Here is a 14,753-nt window from a genome sequence, read left to right on the forward strand (position 1 = left end):
CTGAGATACTTGCTCAAGTAGTTTTAATAGTTCATCAGTTATGAATCGCTTGCCAGTTTCGACACTCCAGGCATGATGAGGTTGTTGAAGAATCCACTGATTGACATAGTTCATCATAGGGTCTCCATTTGTCCAGTATTTCACTGCCAACACATAGCTGAGGTGATGGATTGACCTGTTTTGTCTTCTGTCTTTTCTTGGTTAGGGTTCTGAGTCCGCCATTTCGATTGGGGAGATCCCCAAAAGAATCTTTGAGGTATTCCCAGACCAGATTCTTGTGTGTTCTAGCAAGTACAGGGCCCGGCACAGGCATCGCCCCCAGCAACTGGTGGTTGCAATTGCTGGGTTGGTTCTGGTTTCAGCCCCAACTTCCACTAGAACCAATGGGTGTTGCAGTACAGGCTGGTTCTGCCCAGCACATACTCGGCCCTCGCATAAACCAGTGGGAGCTGAAGCCTAGTCAGAGTGACCCACAATAACCCCCACCTAGTATGTAGCAGACTAGTCCAGTCTGTCCCACATCCCATTTGGCTCTCATACATGTCGATGGGTATTGAAGCTTAGTTCCATCTAACCAGCTCAACCATCCAGCCCTCACAGATATTGTTGAGTGCCTCTCTGTCTAGCCACCCCAGCCCCTGTCCTAGTTTTTTGTGCCCTCCCATGGGAGTGGTAATCCAAGAGGGGGGAACCCACTATTTCCCTCCCAGGTCTCTCTCACTCCCAGATGATGCACTCTCCAGGTGGTTCTGTGGTTTGACTTGACAGTATTATCCCCTAGTGCCAGCTTCTGCTGTGGCTAAGCCCAAATAATCCTCATCTGCTCCAATTTTGTTTGCACCGGTAGAAATAATCCACCCGTCCTGGCTTTTCCCTGATTTTGTCCACATGAGGCATACAGGTGCTGTAGCCCTTCCTAGTCTAGTCTGTCTCCATCCCAGCTCATGCTCTCCAGTGGGAGCAGCTGTTCAGCAAGGGAACCATCCCTTATTCCCCTGCCGGCTCTGCCTCCTCCCTTCCTGGTTCTCACGCATGCTGGGCGCTGTGGTCACATCTGGCACAGGTAACCTCACCTTGGCTTTCTGTGTTGTGTACTGGTTTTTGTTGCGACCTATCCTGGCCTGACCCACACTCTGCTCCAGCGCTCGGATTTGCCAGTGGATGGCGTGAACTGATTCAGCTTGGTCTTCCCTCAACCCATGCCTAATGTATGCCAGTGGGACACTTTCCATGACCTCTTCTGGGCTGTTTCCTGTCATGCTTCTTGTGCTTACTTGTAGGGTCTGTGTCCTGCCAGAGGGGTTGCCCAGGCTCCTCCATCAGAACCCTTCCTAGTGCCAGGTTTTGCGCATACCAGGGGGTCCATGAGCCAGCACTACTCAGTTCACCTCCTGTCTTAGCAGGAATAGTGGCTTTTCTTAACTGGCCTTCAACCCATTCTGGTTCTTGCTGTTGGATGTTTCAGCCCAGCCACGGCTTGTCCATACTTACATACGGCTCACACATGGCTCAGTAGGGGTTGAGGCCTAGCCTAGTCCGTCCCACATCTACCCTGGTCCTCCAGAACACCAGAAGGTGTTGGGGTCTAGCCTGGTCTGGTGCATCTAGTCCCAGTCCACACTTGTGCCAAGGGAGACTACAACTGTAACCTGATCAGAACGCAGCCCCATTCTGGCTTGTGTGCCCCATAGTGGGAATCTCAACCCAGCTAGGGTTTCCCCTTAGTCCCCTACCGGGCCTGTTCCCTGCCAATGTTCAGCATGTCAGTGGTTGCTCTGACTCAGCTTGGCTCAGCCCGTCATCTGTCGTGACCCCTGCCTTAGACACTGCGGCTTAGCGTCTGTGGCTCAGGCAGACCAATTGGTGCAAGAACCTAGCTGGGCATGTCTGTGTGCCATCCTGGTTTCTAATTTAACTTGTGGACTAAGGTTTGCTCAGTACTGCTTGGTGCGCCTGTTCCATCACCTTTTCATACACTGACAAGCATTTGGAGCTACTTTGCCCAGCTTGTCCGACTCCCAGGTCTGAACCACCTGTTCATCAGTGGGAGCTTTGACTCACCAGAGGAGTTTCCCAAGTTTCTCCCCTTGACCCCTCCTAGACCTGGTTCTCTTACATAGCATTGGGTTTTAGGCCAGTGCCTGACGTAGACTGGCCTTTCTTTTGGCCTTGCATGAGCTGGTGAATGTTGCAGTCCGGCCCATCCCACACCCTATTCAGGATGAACATTCGGGTGCTGCTGCCTTGACCTGTCCAGACTGTTGAGGGTTCCTTTACCTGTGATTGATGGTAAGTTCCTTGGTCATACCTAGCTTAGTCCATCACCACCCCTATTCTTAAGCTTACCAGTGGGGCTAGAATTTCCACAGGGTGTGGCCCACACATCCCCCACAGAATCTACCCCCGAATATGGTTCTCAAATGCTACTTAATGTCATGGTCCTGTCTACTGTGACCCCTCTGCTGGTCCATCATCATATCATGTAATGGGACATCCTGCTGGACAAGCCCAGAGACTTAGCTTTTGCATGAACTGGTGTTCGGTGCTCAGCATTGTTAAGTAATTACAAGTTCTTCAGAGGAAGAGTTACTGTCATTGGGAATCTTTGGGTTTGATTCACATCCCCAAAGCACTGTGGGTTCAGCATGGAGATACCTAAGCAGTGAATCAAAGAACCAAAATGTCAGAGCTTCCCAGCCGGGTGGCCAGCAGGTGGAGCCTGGTGCCAAATGGCGCACTGGCAGGCCCGGGGACAGCTCACCATGTGTACGTGGTGGCTGGAGCCAGGATCCGAGCAAGACGCCCCTTCCTGAGGCCCCCCCCCCCCCCCAGCTGCCTGGCAGCTGCTGGAAATTTAAATCCCAAGGTCACGCCCCTCCCCAGTCCCCTCTGCTGCTCAAGCCCAAGGGGAGCGGTGGGACTTCATTGTCTTTTAAATGGCTCCAGACTGTATTTACATGTTCCCTGCTGACATGAGTGAATGATCAAATAGTTTTATTGCTGAGATTATTAGATTTACTGATGCTATTGAGTCTATGTCTTGATGTCTTAGAATAAGAATGGCCAACACAATAGTTTGATGTTTCAGTTCTTCTACAATTTACAACTTTTGGAGGTAGTGGAGGCTGCAGCTTACTGTGAAATGGAGATCCACACAACTAAGCAATTAACAACACAACAGCAGCAATCCTCCCTTCAGGAATTGAGAAGACCACGCAGAAAGATCAGTCAGTGCTTGCATTAACAACACACGCATACAGGCTTATTGAGGTCAGTTTGGTGGAAGTAGTATTTCCATCTTGATGAATTATGGGATTTTAGAAAATGTACCTTGTGGTAATCAACTCTTTTACTTAAATCATCTTGGTATATTTTTAAAAATTGATCACCCAACCATCACTAGTAGGGCAAAATTGATTTTTTAAAAAGAATCAATAGTTGTTGAATGTCTACAACAAGAAGTGAACTACATCCAGCTTTACCGAAAATCAGGTTATCTTTACAAATGATTCTGAAAGATTTAGAGTAGAATTAAATTTGAATTGCTAATTTCCATCCAAAATGGAAATGGCATTCTGCTTGGCAGTCCTGGACATTTGGCCCTTATTTTTAGGAACTGTACCAAGTCAAACCAACTGGATATGGGGCACAACAGAATGCTGCGCTGGAGTAAGCCCAAACTGAATGAGTGTTATCTGTCTTTAATTTATGGGGTTCTGGTGGTCGGCATTCCTCTAGGTTCTGGAAGAGCTTTGCCCATGTTAACACTGTCCATATGCCGGCAAGCTGCAGGGCTCCAGCTGGCACACTGACGCACTGGGCTGGTCAGTGTACAAGGCAATAGGTCTACAAAGACTGCAGAAGCCATCCTAAGCGCTGGTTAAAAACACGAGCACCAGCACAGACTCTCTCTCTCTCTTTCTCTCTCTCTTTTCTGTGCATGTGTGTCCAGGAATCCAGGTGTCCTGATCAGTTTGGAAGCTAAGTGGGAGCTCTGTGCTGCTGTTGGTCATTTTCAGTAACTTGAAAATTTCTTAAAGTACAGGGAGGATGTTTGGGCTTTTCCTAGAAAGCACTATTATTTCCATTTGAAATGAGTGTCCCTGGAGAAGATTTTGCAAAACTGGATTTACATCAGTAACACTTAATTGATATAGTAAAATCATGATCCTGTCAAGGTGACAACAATCCTTGTATTTTGTGGTGGTACTGGCTTCATTTCTGCTTGATTGTAGAACATGCTTGATTATCTGTTGGATCTTTGCCATACACAAAACATATATGTAAGGGGAAATATGATATTTCTTTGATATTTTGAATAAGGAAAGCTAGGAGAAGACATGGATGAAAAGGAGGCTTATAACATCGAAGCCTTGCGTTTTCTTCTTTCTAGAACTCATTTTCCTAGACCTACAATACATGAGCTCTGGTGGTTACCACGGTAACTGGAGGAGGGCAGAGTTTGCCTCCAACCCAATCCAGAATGGACAGTGGAATTCTGGCATGCCCCTCAGACTGTGAAGCCACCGTTGCACCAATGAGGGGGCACAAATCCATATCCCCCCACTATATAAGGATCGAGGAGACCCTGATTTTGGCTTCCATGTCAAGGGGAGTTTAAAAGGACCCTGCATGTCTCTCACACACTCTTCTTCCTCTGCAGCTCCCTGCTTCATGTCTTTCTGCTGCATGGGGAAGGGAAGCCCATGACACTGGTTCCCTGAAATAAAGGCCATCTAAATTCTTTTCATATTTTCTGCATTCGGTTGAATTATTCTTTCACTAGTGGTTGGAGGATCTTACAAGCTTATTGTAAGATCATCTGAGAAAATGCCTTTTTATTTTTTAGTTTTACATAAAGCAGACCAGTTTCACACGCATCATAATACAGGCTTAAGGTCTTAGTAATACTTCTCACCCCCATCTCCCTCCTGCATTTCTCATACATTTCCTTCCTTATTTCCTTTTTTTTTTTTTTTTACCTTGACAAGGACTTGGGATTCTTATGGTGAGATCTCAGAGGAGGGTGGCTGTTTATTTTCCGAATAAAATGTGTATACCCTCAATCTGAGAGGACGATCTACCCACAACACAAGATAAAGTCATTGAAAGAGGAATCTATCAATTTATTACTTCCACCATGCATCAGTTCTACTCTGGGGATTCCCAGAGTGACACAGTATATCTATATCCAACCACTTAGGGAAAACATCTTTCATTTAGATGGAAATCGATATGCTATCAGGAGAGCATAGGGGAATTTTAATGCAGGGAATTTGCTCTGTGTGATGCTTTAATGGTAAATACATGTCATTATACACCTGTCAAAACCCACAGAATAGACAACACCAGGAGTCATCATTACATATCTCAACAATGTTAATGTGCCCATGGAATTGTATTAATTGCCAAAGGTGCAGCTGTGCTTGGGGATTGAGACAGCAGCATCATGAGCTCTGTGCTTTTGGTATAGCTCAGTTTTGTTGTGAATCTAAAATTGACCCAAAAGAATTAAGTCATGCAAAATAGAAACAAAATTCCAATATACTCATGATGATGTACAGAACAGTATCAAATGTCCTAGATTGGATTTCTGACTGATTGGTTTCAGGATTTGCTGAATTTACTCATTGAGATCTTTTCACTATAAAATGAAGGTTCTTTGCAGAATGTGTGATATACGATTATTTGGAGTCTTCAAAAAGCTCAGGGAAAACACATGTTATGAAAAAACACATGGATTTTAAAATGTTCTGGGGACCCAAATATAAGTTTATGTCTAAACATTTTGTATCCAAAAATTGTTTCTATTTCCTCAGCAATTTTTTTAACATATAGTGTAAAAGCTTCATAGTAGCTAATATTGTGAGATTCTAGCTTAGTGATTCTACCGAAGTCATTATGTCCCACATGACACATTTGGGACTTTGCACCACATTTGAAAAAGAGTTATTTTTGTTTAATTTGTGCAAGTATAAACACAACTGTTTATTTGGCAAGAATGCTCATACATGAATGTCATATGCAGACACACGTGCATCCATATCTAGCCCTGATTCTAACTTCTGATGTGAAAAATAAACTTGTCTGATGATTCAGCTTTCAAGTGTTCAAAACTTTTTGTTACATCCTAACTTCTGCTCTTGGAGCCCAATTTTTATTCTTTCTTAGTTCACTAATAATTTACACATTTGAATCAAAAATAAAAATGTACGCTGGAATACATTTGCTGCAATTATGACAGTAACTTGAGAGATCTATGGTCATTGTTAGAATCCATTAATTATTTCCAATAACAGTTCTTACAAATCCCCATGGGATTGTATGTGTATCATCTAAAGAAAGGCAAAACATCTCAATCTCTTAACAGGAAGAGTAGCATGGATTCAGACTCTATGATGGACAACTCATGATTTTGTTGATGAATATTAAAACAGAAAAGCAGAAGCCAAACTATCTGTATCAATGTAGAAAAGCAATGGTCAATGGAAGAAGTAGAAAGTCCGAGGGTGTAGGGGCCAGGAAATGGTTCACAGGTATGAGCAGGAGCATGGCTTACAGGTGCGGCTCACGGCTCTGACAGACTGAGCAGTCTGGCCCGTGTGTTCTGACTCACACGGTTTTGGCACCTCTGGCACCTAGAATTCCATACACATTCACTCTGGAGCCTGGGTGGAGTCTGACTATGGCCAATGCCACATTGGGTTTTCGCTCTGTTCCTTGTCAATGGCACAGGAACTTTGCCTATGAGACTAAGGTCCTTCAGAAAGCTCCAGAATCAATCCAAAAGCACATGTGGGTTTGGGCTTCTATGGGAAGCATTGTGTGAGGGTTAGAATGACGCACTACTCTCTCCTGTGCTGGCTTTGAGTATACAAGGCAGTATGAGATCAGCAAATGTAAAGAAATGAATATAATACACAAACCAAATGAGTGAGTGTCAGTGAAAACATCATATCTCTGATGAGGACCCTCAACTTCAGCCCACACCTTGATTATAGCCTGTGAGACCTGACAGAGAAGGCTCAGAGATGGCTACATAACAGATGGTGTTGCTTGGGTCTGTGCTGTTGGTAGTAATTTGAACAGTTTCTGTCACTAGTTTCTGGTTTAAAGCATTGAATCACGTCTTTGAGTAGAGCATCCTAGACTTTCCTGGTATTATCTCCAGCTGTCACTTGAGCTGAATTGTATAAGGCAAGCAGCAGCCTCTGGATGCAGGGGCATCTATCAACTCCGAGTGTGTGGGTCCACTGCAGCTCTTCTTCTGGTGGGGAAAATGAAAGCTGTTCTTTGCTGAAAGTCTTGTGGAACGCATTGTCATTTGATGCGACATCGTGCAGGCTGGAATGGTAGTACTGGCACAAGAACCTTGGTAAGCAAAGGTGTTCTCTGGTGAGGAATGGTAGTACTGGCACAAGAACCTTGGTAAGCAAAGGTGTTCTCTGGTGAGGATGCGCCACTGGAGTGGAAGGGTCTGCACACAATTTCTGTCCCACAGGTGTGGAGCAGTGCAACCCTGGTGCCTCAGGTGGCCTCGGTTGCTGGGAGGTCAGACACTAGGTGGTATCCCTAAGGGATGAGCATTGTGCAATGCTGGGGATGGGATTCTAAGTAGCTCCGTTTCCTGCTAATAGTGCCATCTTTCACTCAAGCCTCAGTGAAACCAAGCTGGATGAGAAAATAAGTGGCACTTATACATCATCACTGTGTGCCCCTGACTTCTCAAAGTTTTTACCACTGTACTCATTCCAACAGTTGCATCTCTAGGTCTTCTCCCTAGAATTTCTAGACACCAATCCTTCCGTCTTTTTCTTTCCCATTGTTTCTCATTTGGCCAAAGTGACAAATTTACTGAATCAGTGTAGATCTGCTAAAAGCTAAATGTTTGTGTGTCTTCAAAAGCATATGTTGAGACTCAAAGTTTCATATTGGTGGTATCAGGATGTGAGACCTTTGGGGAGGAAGCATGCAATACATTTAGAGCCCTTAGTAATGGTATTTGGGGGCTGGCATTATGGCACAGTATGAACTACCTCCTTGTACTAGCATCCCAGAGGGTGCTGATTCTGTCTGCTCTACTTCTCATCCAACCCCATTCTAATGACGTGGGAAAAGCAGTGGAAGATGACCCAAAGGTTTCAATGCCTGTCACTTGAAGGAAGCTCCTGGCTTCTGACTTAGGTCTGGCTCAGTGCTGCACATTGTGGTCGTCTACTGTGCCTAAGGGGATGTATAATGGAAGCATGGTAGAAATAAATATGTCACATGTAGAAACAGAGAGAAGTATGTCCCAATGCACGCAGAACAAGGATGACTTCAGCGAAACGGCAGATAATCTCTTACATTGGTGGGAGTCATCTCAATGGCAGTGTGATGGACTTCTGAGGGTACACGAAAGACACCACTTGAAAGACTGGAGGGGAGAACAATGGGGGTGGGGAGAGGGTGGGGAAACCCCAAGTCTATTCAACTGTGTCATAAAATAAAGAATATAATAAAAATAATAATAGCAGTGAACAAGTAGATTAACTTTCTCTTACCTCCTTGTATTCCACAGTTTCAAAATAAATGCACACACACAAAAAGAATGATACTATGAATGGATCTTTATAGAAGAGAACTTTGAATTCCTCTTTCCACTACATGGGGCAGCAATAAGAAGACTTCTGTGAGCTGGCAATGCCTTCAGTACCTTGACTTTGAACGTCCCAAACTTCACAAATGAGAAATACATCCTTGGCACGGATAAGGCACCTGGTCCACAACATTTTTGTTATAGTATCATACATTGACACAGGTCACAGTGGTGTCTGACTTGAAGTCTACCTCACTGACAATCCAGTGTAATATTGGAAGTCTGCCTAAGGAACTTCGTTTCAGGAACAAGCGACTTTCAGTGTCGTCAGAGTAGCCGCAGAACATGTCATGAAGAATCACTAGTAACTCAGGCTCAAGTTTTCATTTCTTTCTAAACTGGCATAAGGAGCTCCCATGGGCCCATGAGAAAGTGTGGGATAAAATGTACCAATGAGAAGGAGGAGGTATGAAGAGATAACGAGGTGCCTGCTCCTGTCCTTTGAACCTTCAGCGTCATGACCACCTGTTGGAGCCCTCTTTGTCTTTCTTGCACACCCAGTCTACTGTGACTACTAACTTTCATGCTGAGGTTTATGCAGTTGCTGCCCTGACGTTGTGTGACATATCAAGATTATGACATGACACAGGAGATAGTACACTTCTGAGTTATGACCGTAAAAGCACATGGCCACGATTTCCATGCAAAAGTGTTGCTTAATGATTAAAAACCTCATCAGATCAAATGTTCACCCAAATCTCAGGATTGTTTTGACTTCCTCAAGGAAAAAGTAATTTCTGGAAAAGCTACAGCTAGACTCAATACCAATTTGGTTTCCAAAACTCCTCAATGGCTCTCCCAAATGCTACAATTTTCTGAAAGATGTGAAGATGTAACAGGTTAATGACTCTACTGCACCCTCTAAATAGGTCATCGTGACACCAATCTCTAAGAATCCTCAGCGACAGGCATTGCTTTTGCTTTATGACCCTTATCTAAATTACCACCAAGAGCATCTGCTGGACCCTTTCTGTCACCACAGTCTTCATGAAGCCGACCGAGGATGTTGAATGAGAATTCTCCCAGCTGCCAGTTATGTTCATTTCAGTATGGTTTCCATAACTGGTTATGTCACTATACTGGGTCCACTTGCTCACCAAGACCACTGTAAGATGAGCTTAGACCAAACCTGCATTTCTTTTCTGGCTTGCATAGGTCTCACTCTGATGAGTAAAAGAAGGATATGTTGGGTTCCCAGGAGCTTGGAAGGACTGCCACATTCATCTTTCATCCTGTGTCTAGCAGGCCATAGAGCGTCTGCTTATTCTCTTTTCTCTGTTTTCAGGATGGTTTCTGGTTTTACTTTGGCACATAGGGAAGTGACAGTCTGTGAGATGGCAAGGCTCTTGCTGAGGGAAGCCAAAGGGCTTTTTGTTTTGTTTTATTTTGTTTTGGTGGGACTGAGACTGTAAGGTGTGTTGAGCCTGTAAGATGCGCAAAAGGTTATGACTATGGGTGGCCATGTTTGTGTGCCCTCCACCCAAGCCTTAGAGTATGTCTCAGCAGCTAGACAAAGGGGCATTTTGGTAAGGTGACCATATATTTCCTCACTATGTATGCTATCGGTGATTTTTCACTGTCAAGAATCTCTGTGTTCATGCTGTGGGATGGTTATACCTACCTGATGCCTGTTGTGATAAATGCTCCGTCTTGCTCTGCCAACTGTGACGCACTGGTCTGCACTCTTTCTGTGTGTGTCATTCACTTCATAATAGAGACCCCTTTTTGAGTGGCTGGAAGCAACCAGAAAGTTTCACAGCTCTTTAGAAAAAAGTGTGGTAAAATAGGCTTAACACAAAACTTATTAACTATTTCTAAGTGCATACATCCACAGTGTTAAAACACTCACATTGTTGATATCATGCATTGTCAGAAACAAAAGCTTTGTCTCCAGCCCCTTGTTCCTGTTCTTCCTACTGTGATCCAAATCGACTAAAGGTTCTGCATCACTGGGTATTAGTAGGGCTCCATTCCAGATGACTTTGGGTAGTGGTTTAAATGACAGTTGTGCTTGTGTATATTTTAACACAATCCTGGCAGCGGCATCACTCACCTCCTGTGTCAAGTCACACAGCCACATCCGGGACTGGACCTGGAGAATCAGTATTGCTCTCAGAAACAGGCTTAGATAGCAAGAACTCCTCAAGATGCAGAAACAAAGAGGGACTCTAAGCCACAGCTGCCTAAACTACTGCTTGTCACTGGACCAACCTCAAACTCCTCATGTGTGGTGATATTCATCGAACTATCTGTATCTGGCATTCATAGAAGTAAAGAATTCTTGAGAATAAACCAATGTGCTTCATCAAACTATAAATTGCTCAGTGAACTCAGATCATTGATAGCCTGGATATTGGAATATTCAGAAAGGTCATTTACTACAACTTTGGGTAATTTGTTAAAGAATGTCATAGATAAGGTAAATAATAGGAGTAACAGTTGGAGAATTTCGATGGAAATATGACGCCCCCCCCCAAATAAAAGCAAAACGGGAAACCTAAAAGTGCATAAAATGGAATATTTATGGTTTTATTGCAGCCCAAATTTAACAGAGCAGTTCATAACTTAGACAAATGGAGGATCAAATGGAACTGAAAAAGATAAAAGAAAATTGGAGTAGCTGGACTTCGATGTTGAGTGTCTAATAAATACGGAGTGGAGACCTACAAAGATAAAGTATGACGATACAAATACTTTCCAAACTGATGAAATACTGTGACGCAGTAGAGGAAATATCTGGAATTATAAGCCAGGAAAATGCAAGAAGAAGACGATAAAACTTCTGGAAATACCATCATTAAAATCTGAAAATCAAATTAGAGGAGAAAATCGAGAAAGTTTTCAGAGAAGAATTATATACACAAAGAAAAATATGAAAATGATTGCTTTCTAATTACGACAAATGATGGGATCCAGAAAATAATGAAACATCTCCAATGTACTGAAAAAAAATATTGTCAGCATAGGCAGTAATATATTTTGTAAAATTCAAAATAAATAGATTTATGACAAAAATGATAAATAATAACCTTAAGCTGATTTTCCAAGAAATATTAATGCGAGTTTTGCAGACAAAAGTTACCTTGGACAGAAACCTAGTTATCAGAAAGGAAGGAATCACATCAGAATATGTAACAGGATAAAAAATACTATTCACAACCTCTCTCTCTCTTCTCGCTCTCTCACACATAGATGTCCCCGGACTTACATTGGACTTAAGAACTTACAGATCTGTCATAAATTTTAAATAGTGAGAGACAGAGAAAAAGATGGCTGACCGCAGAGAGCTGGTGTAGGGTGGAGTAGGGAAGGGGGAACCGGTCCAGCAGAGAAACAGGCCAGGAAACACAAAATTGTAGGGAGAAGAGTGGGAAGGTCACTGGAGTTCACTAAAGCAAGAAGATCTACGCAGCGTGAAGGAACAGCGGCAAAAAGTGGGAAAGAAAATACAGCACGCTGCGAGAAACTTGGTGAGTCACGATCCCAGGCAGCGGGGAGGCGCCAGAGTCTCAACCGTCCCAGGGAAAACAGAGGCGGTTGGAAGGATAGGCGCCCACACCGACAGGGGCACCAGTCCTCTGGAGGGCAGGAGCCATGAGAGGAGGCTACTGGACTGATCATAGGGGGCATCATCCCCTGCAGAAGTGGAGGACAAGCAGGGGAGATTTCCCAGAAGCCTCACTCCCAACTGCTCAGCAGCTTTGAGAGAGTGCAGAGGGAACTAGAGCTGTGCTGTGGGACGGGGGCTCAGAAATCCCCATATCAGCTCCGAACAGTGGACTGGCTGCTGGAGAGTCCAGTGGATCCTATTGCTGGGCTCAGCCTGAGCTCCAGAGGCTGGGCAACACTCGGCAGAACCTCACGACGTGGGCAGAAGAGCAAACTAGTAGGGGCACGGCTGAGTGCCCATCACAGCTCTGTGCCTCTCAGGGCTCTGCTTCCACCATTGAGAAAGTGGAACTGAGAAAGTAGCTTCTCTCAGGCAGAATCCCCTGCTGGGCTCAGCGGGAGAGGCCAAACCAGAGCAGGCTCAGCAGAATCGGCCAGACAGGTTCTCCCAGCAGGAGCCCACTCAGAAAAGCCTGCCTGCCTGGTGGCGGGAGGCAGTGTTGCACCTCTCAGCGGAGCAGCACTTCTGAGTGGGAATTCCAGGAATTCAAGCTTCCAGCAACAGAGGCCCTTGCGGTGCTAACCTCAAGATCTGAAGGAGTGTATCGGCTCAGCACTGAGGCGGAAGTCCTCCGTGGGGCAATGCCTTTGAGAGGGTGCCGCAGGGGACTGAGGGCAATGGCTGTGGACAAACAAGTCAGACGCTAAAATCCCGAAACAACAAGAAGCAAAAACACAATGAGGAGAAGTATCAGAAAAAGCAATGACCCAGAGGAAAGATCAAGCACTCCCTCCCAATACAACCAAAAACTAATCTCAATATCTGAGATGCAAGATGAAGACATAGAGGAAATACCAGATAAAGACTTTAAAAAACTAGTGATGAAATTGATCAGAGACAGTGAGAAGCGTTGGGAAGAGTCCAAGGTATTCGAAAACCATGTCACTGCAGAAATAAATCAAGTCAAAAAGGGAATCCTTGATATAGAACACAAAATTGAAAGCCTAACCAACAGAATGAACACAGCAGAGGACAGAATATCAGAATTGTAAGACAATCAGAATGAATGGCAGCAGCTCATCAAACAGTTGGAGACAAATCTAGAGAAAGCCAATAGGTCCATACAGGAAACGAAAGACAACCTCAAAAAATCAAACGTTAGAATAATAGGCCTTCCCGAAGGTGTGGAAAAGGAGACAGGCTTGCAATGGGTGCTCAATGAGATAATACAGGAGAACTTCCAGAACACTGGAAATATAAATCCAGCACACATCCAGGAAGGACAAAGAACCCCCAGTAGATTCGATCCAAACAGATTGTCACCCAGACATGTGGTCCTCAAGCTACCTTCAAGTGAATACAAGGAAACTATTCTAAGACAAGTAAGAAAAAGGATAAGATTACTTTCAGAGGAAGGCAAATCAGAATCACAGCCTACCTATCAGAAGAAACGCTCCAAGCAAGGAGAGAATGGGTAAAACCTATCAAATCCTGAAACAAAACAACTGCCAACCAAGAATAATGTACCCAGCAAAGCTCTCATTTGTATTTGAGAATGAAATCAAATACTTCAACAGTAAAGAGAAACTCGAAGAATACATCAACACGAAACCAGCTCTGGAAAATCTCCTCAGGAAGGTGCTAAACCCAGAAAGAAAAAAATGCAAACCAAAATCAAAGATGGCAAATGGGAAGACCTCCCCACTAAAATCCATACAAGGAAAGTCAACCAATCAGAAACTCTAATAGTCGCAAATACACGCTTGCACACTTACCCACACTCATGGAAGCCCAAAATCACACCCTCTCAATATTATCTGTAAACACAAATGGCCTAAACTCACCAATCAAAAGGCATAGATTAACGGAATGGATCATCAAACAGCACCCAACTATCTGTTGCCTACAAGAGACACAGCTAACCAGAAAAGCCTGTAAGAAATTTAAAGTGAAGGGATGGAAAAAGACATTTCATGCCAACGGATGAGAAAAAAAGGCTAGGGTAGCTGTTCTAATCTCAGATGACCTAGACTTCAAGCTGACAGACATCAAAAAGGACAGAGAAGAACATTATATATTGGTGAAGGGACTGATCCATCAGGAAGTAATTACAATCGTGAACATATATGCATCTAATTCCAATGCACCTAGCTACATCAAAAATTACTTGCAGACTTAAGGGGAGACATAGATATGCTCACAATAATAGTGGGCGACCTTAACACTCCGCTAACAACTATAGACAGATCAACAAAACAAAAGCTCAACAAAGAAACAACAGAGCTAATACAAACATTAGAACAACTAGACTTGGTAGACATCTATAGAACTTTTTATCCTAAGACCGCAGATTATACATTTTTTTCAGCAGTGCATGGCACCTTCTCCAGGATCGACCACATGATAGGACACAAAGCAAATCTAAATAACTTCAAAAAGACAGGAATCATACCATGTACCCTCTCAGACCACCACGGAATGAAACTGGAAATCAGCAATTCAAAA

This window comes from Ochotona princeps, chromosome 1, assembly GCF_030435755.1.
Source record: "Ochotona princeps isolate mOchPri1 chromosome 1, mOchPri1.hap1, whole genome shotgun sequence".
Classification (NCBI taxonomy): domain Eukaryota; kingdom Metazoa; phylum Chordata; class Mammalia; order Lagomorpha; family Ochotonidae; genus Ochotona; species Ochotona princeps.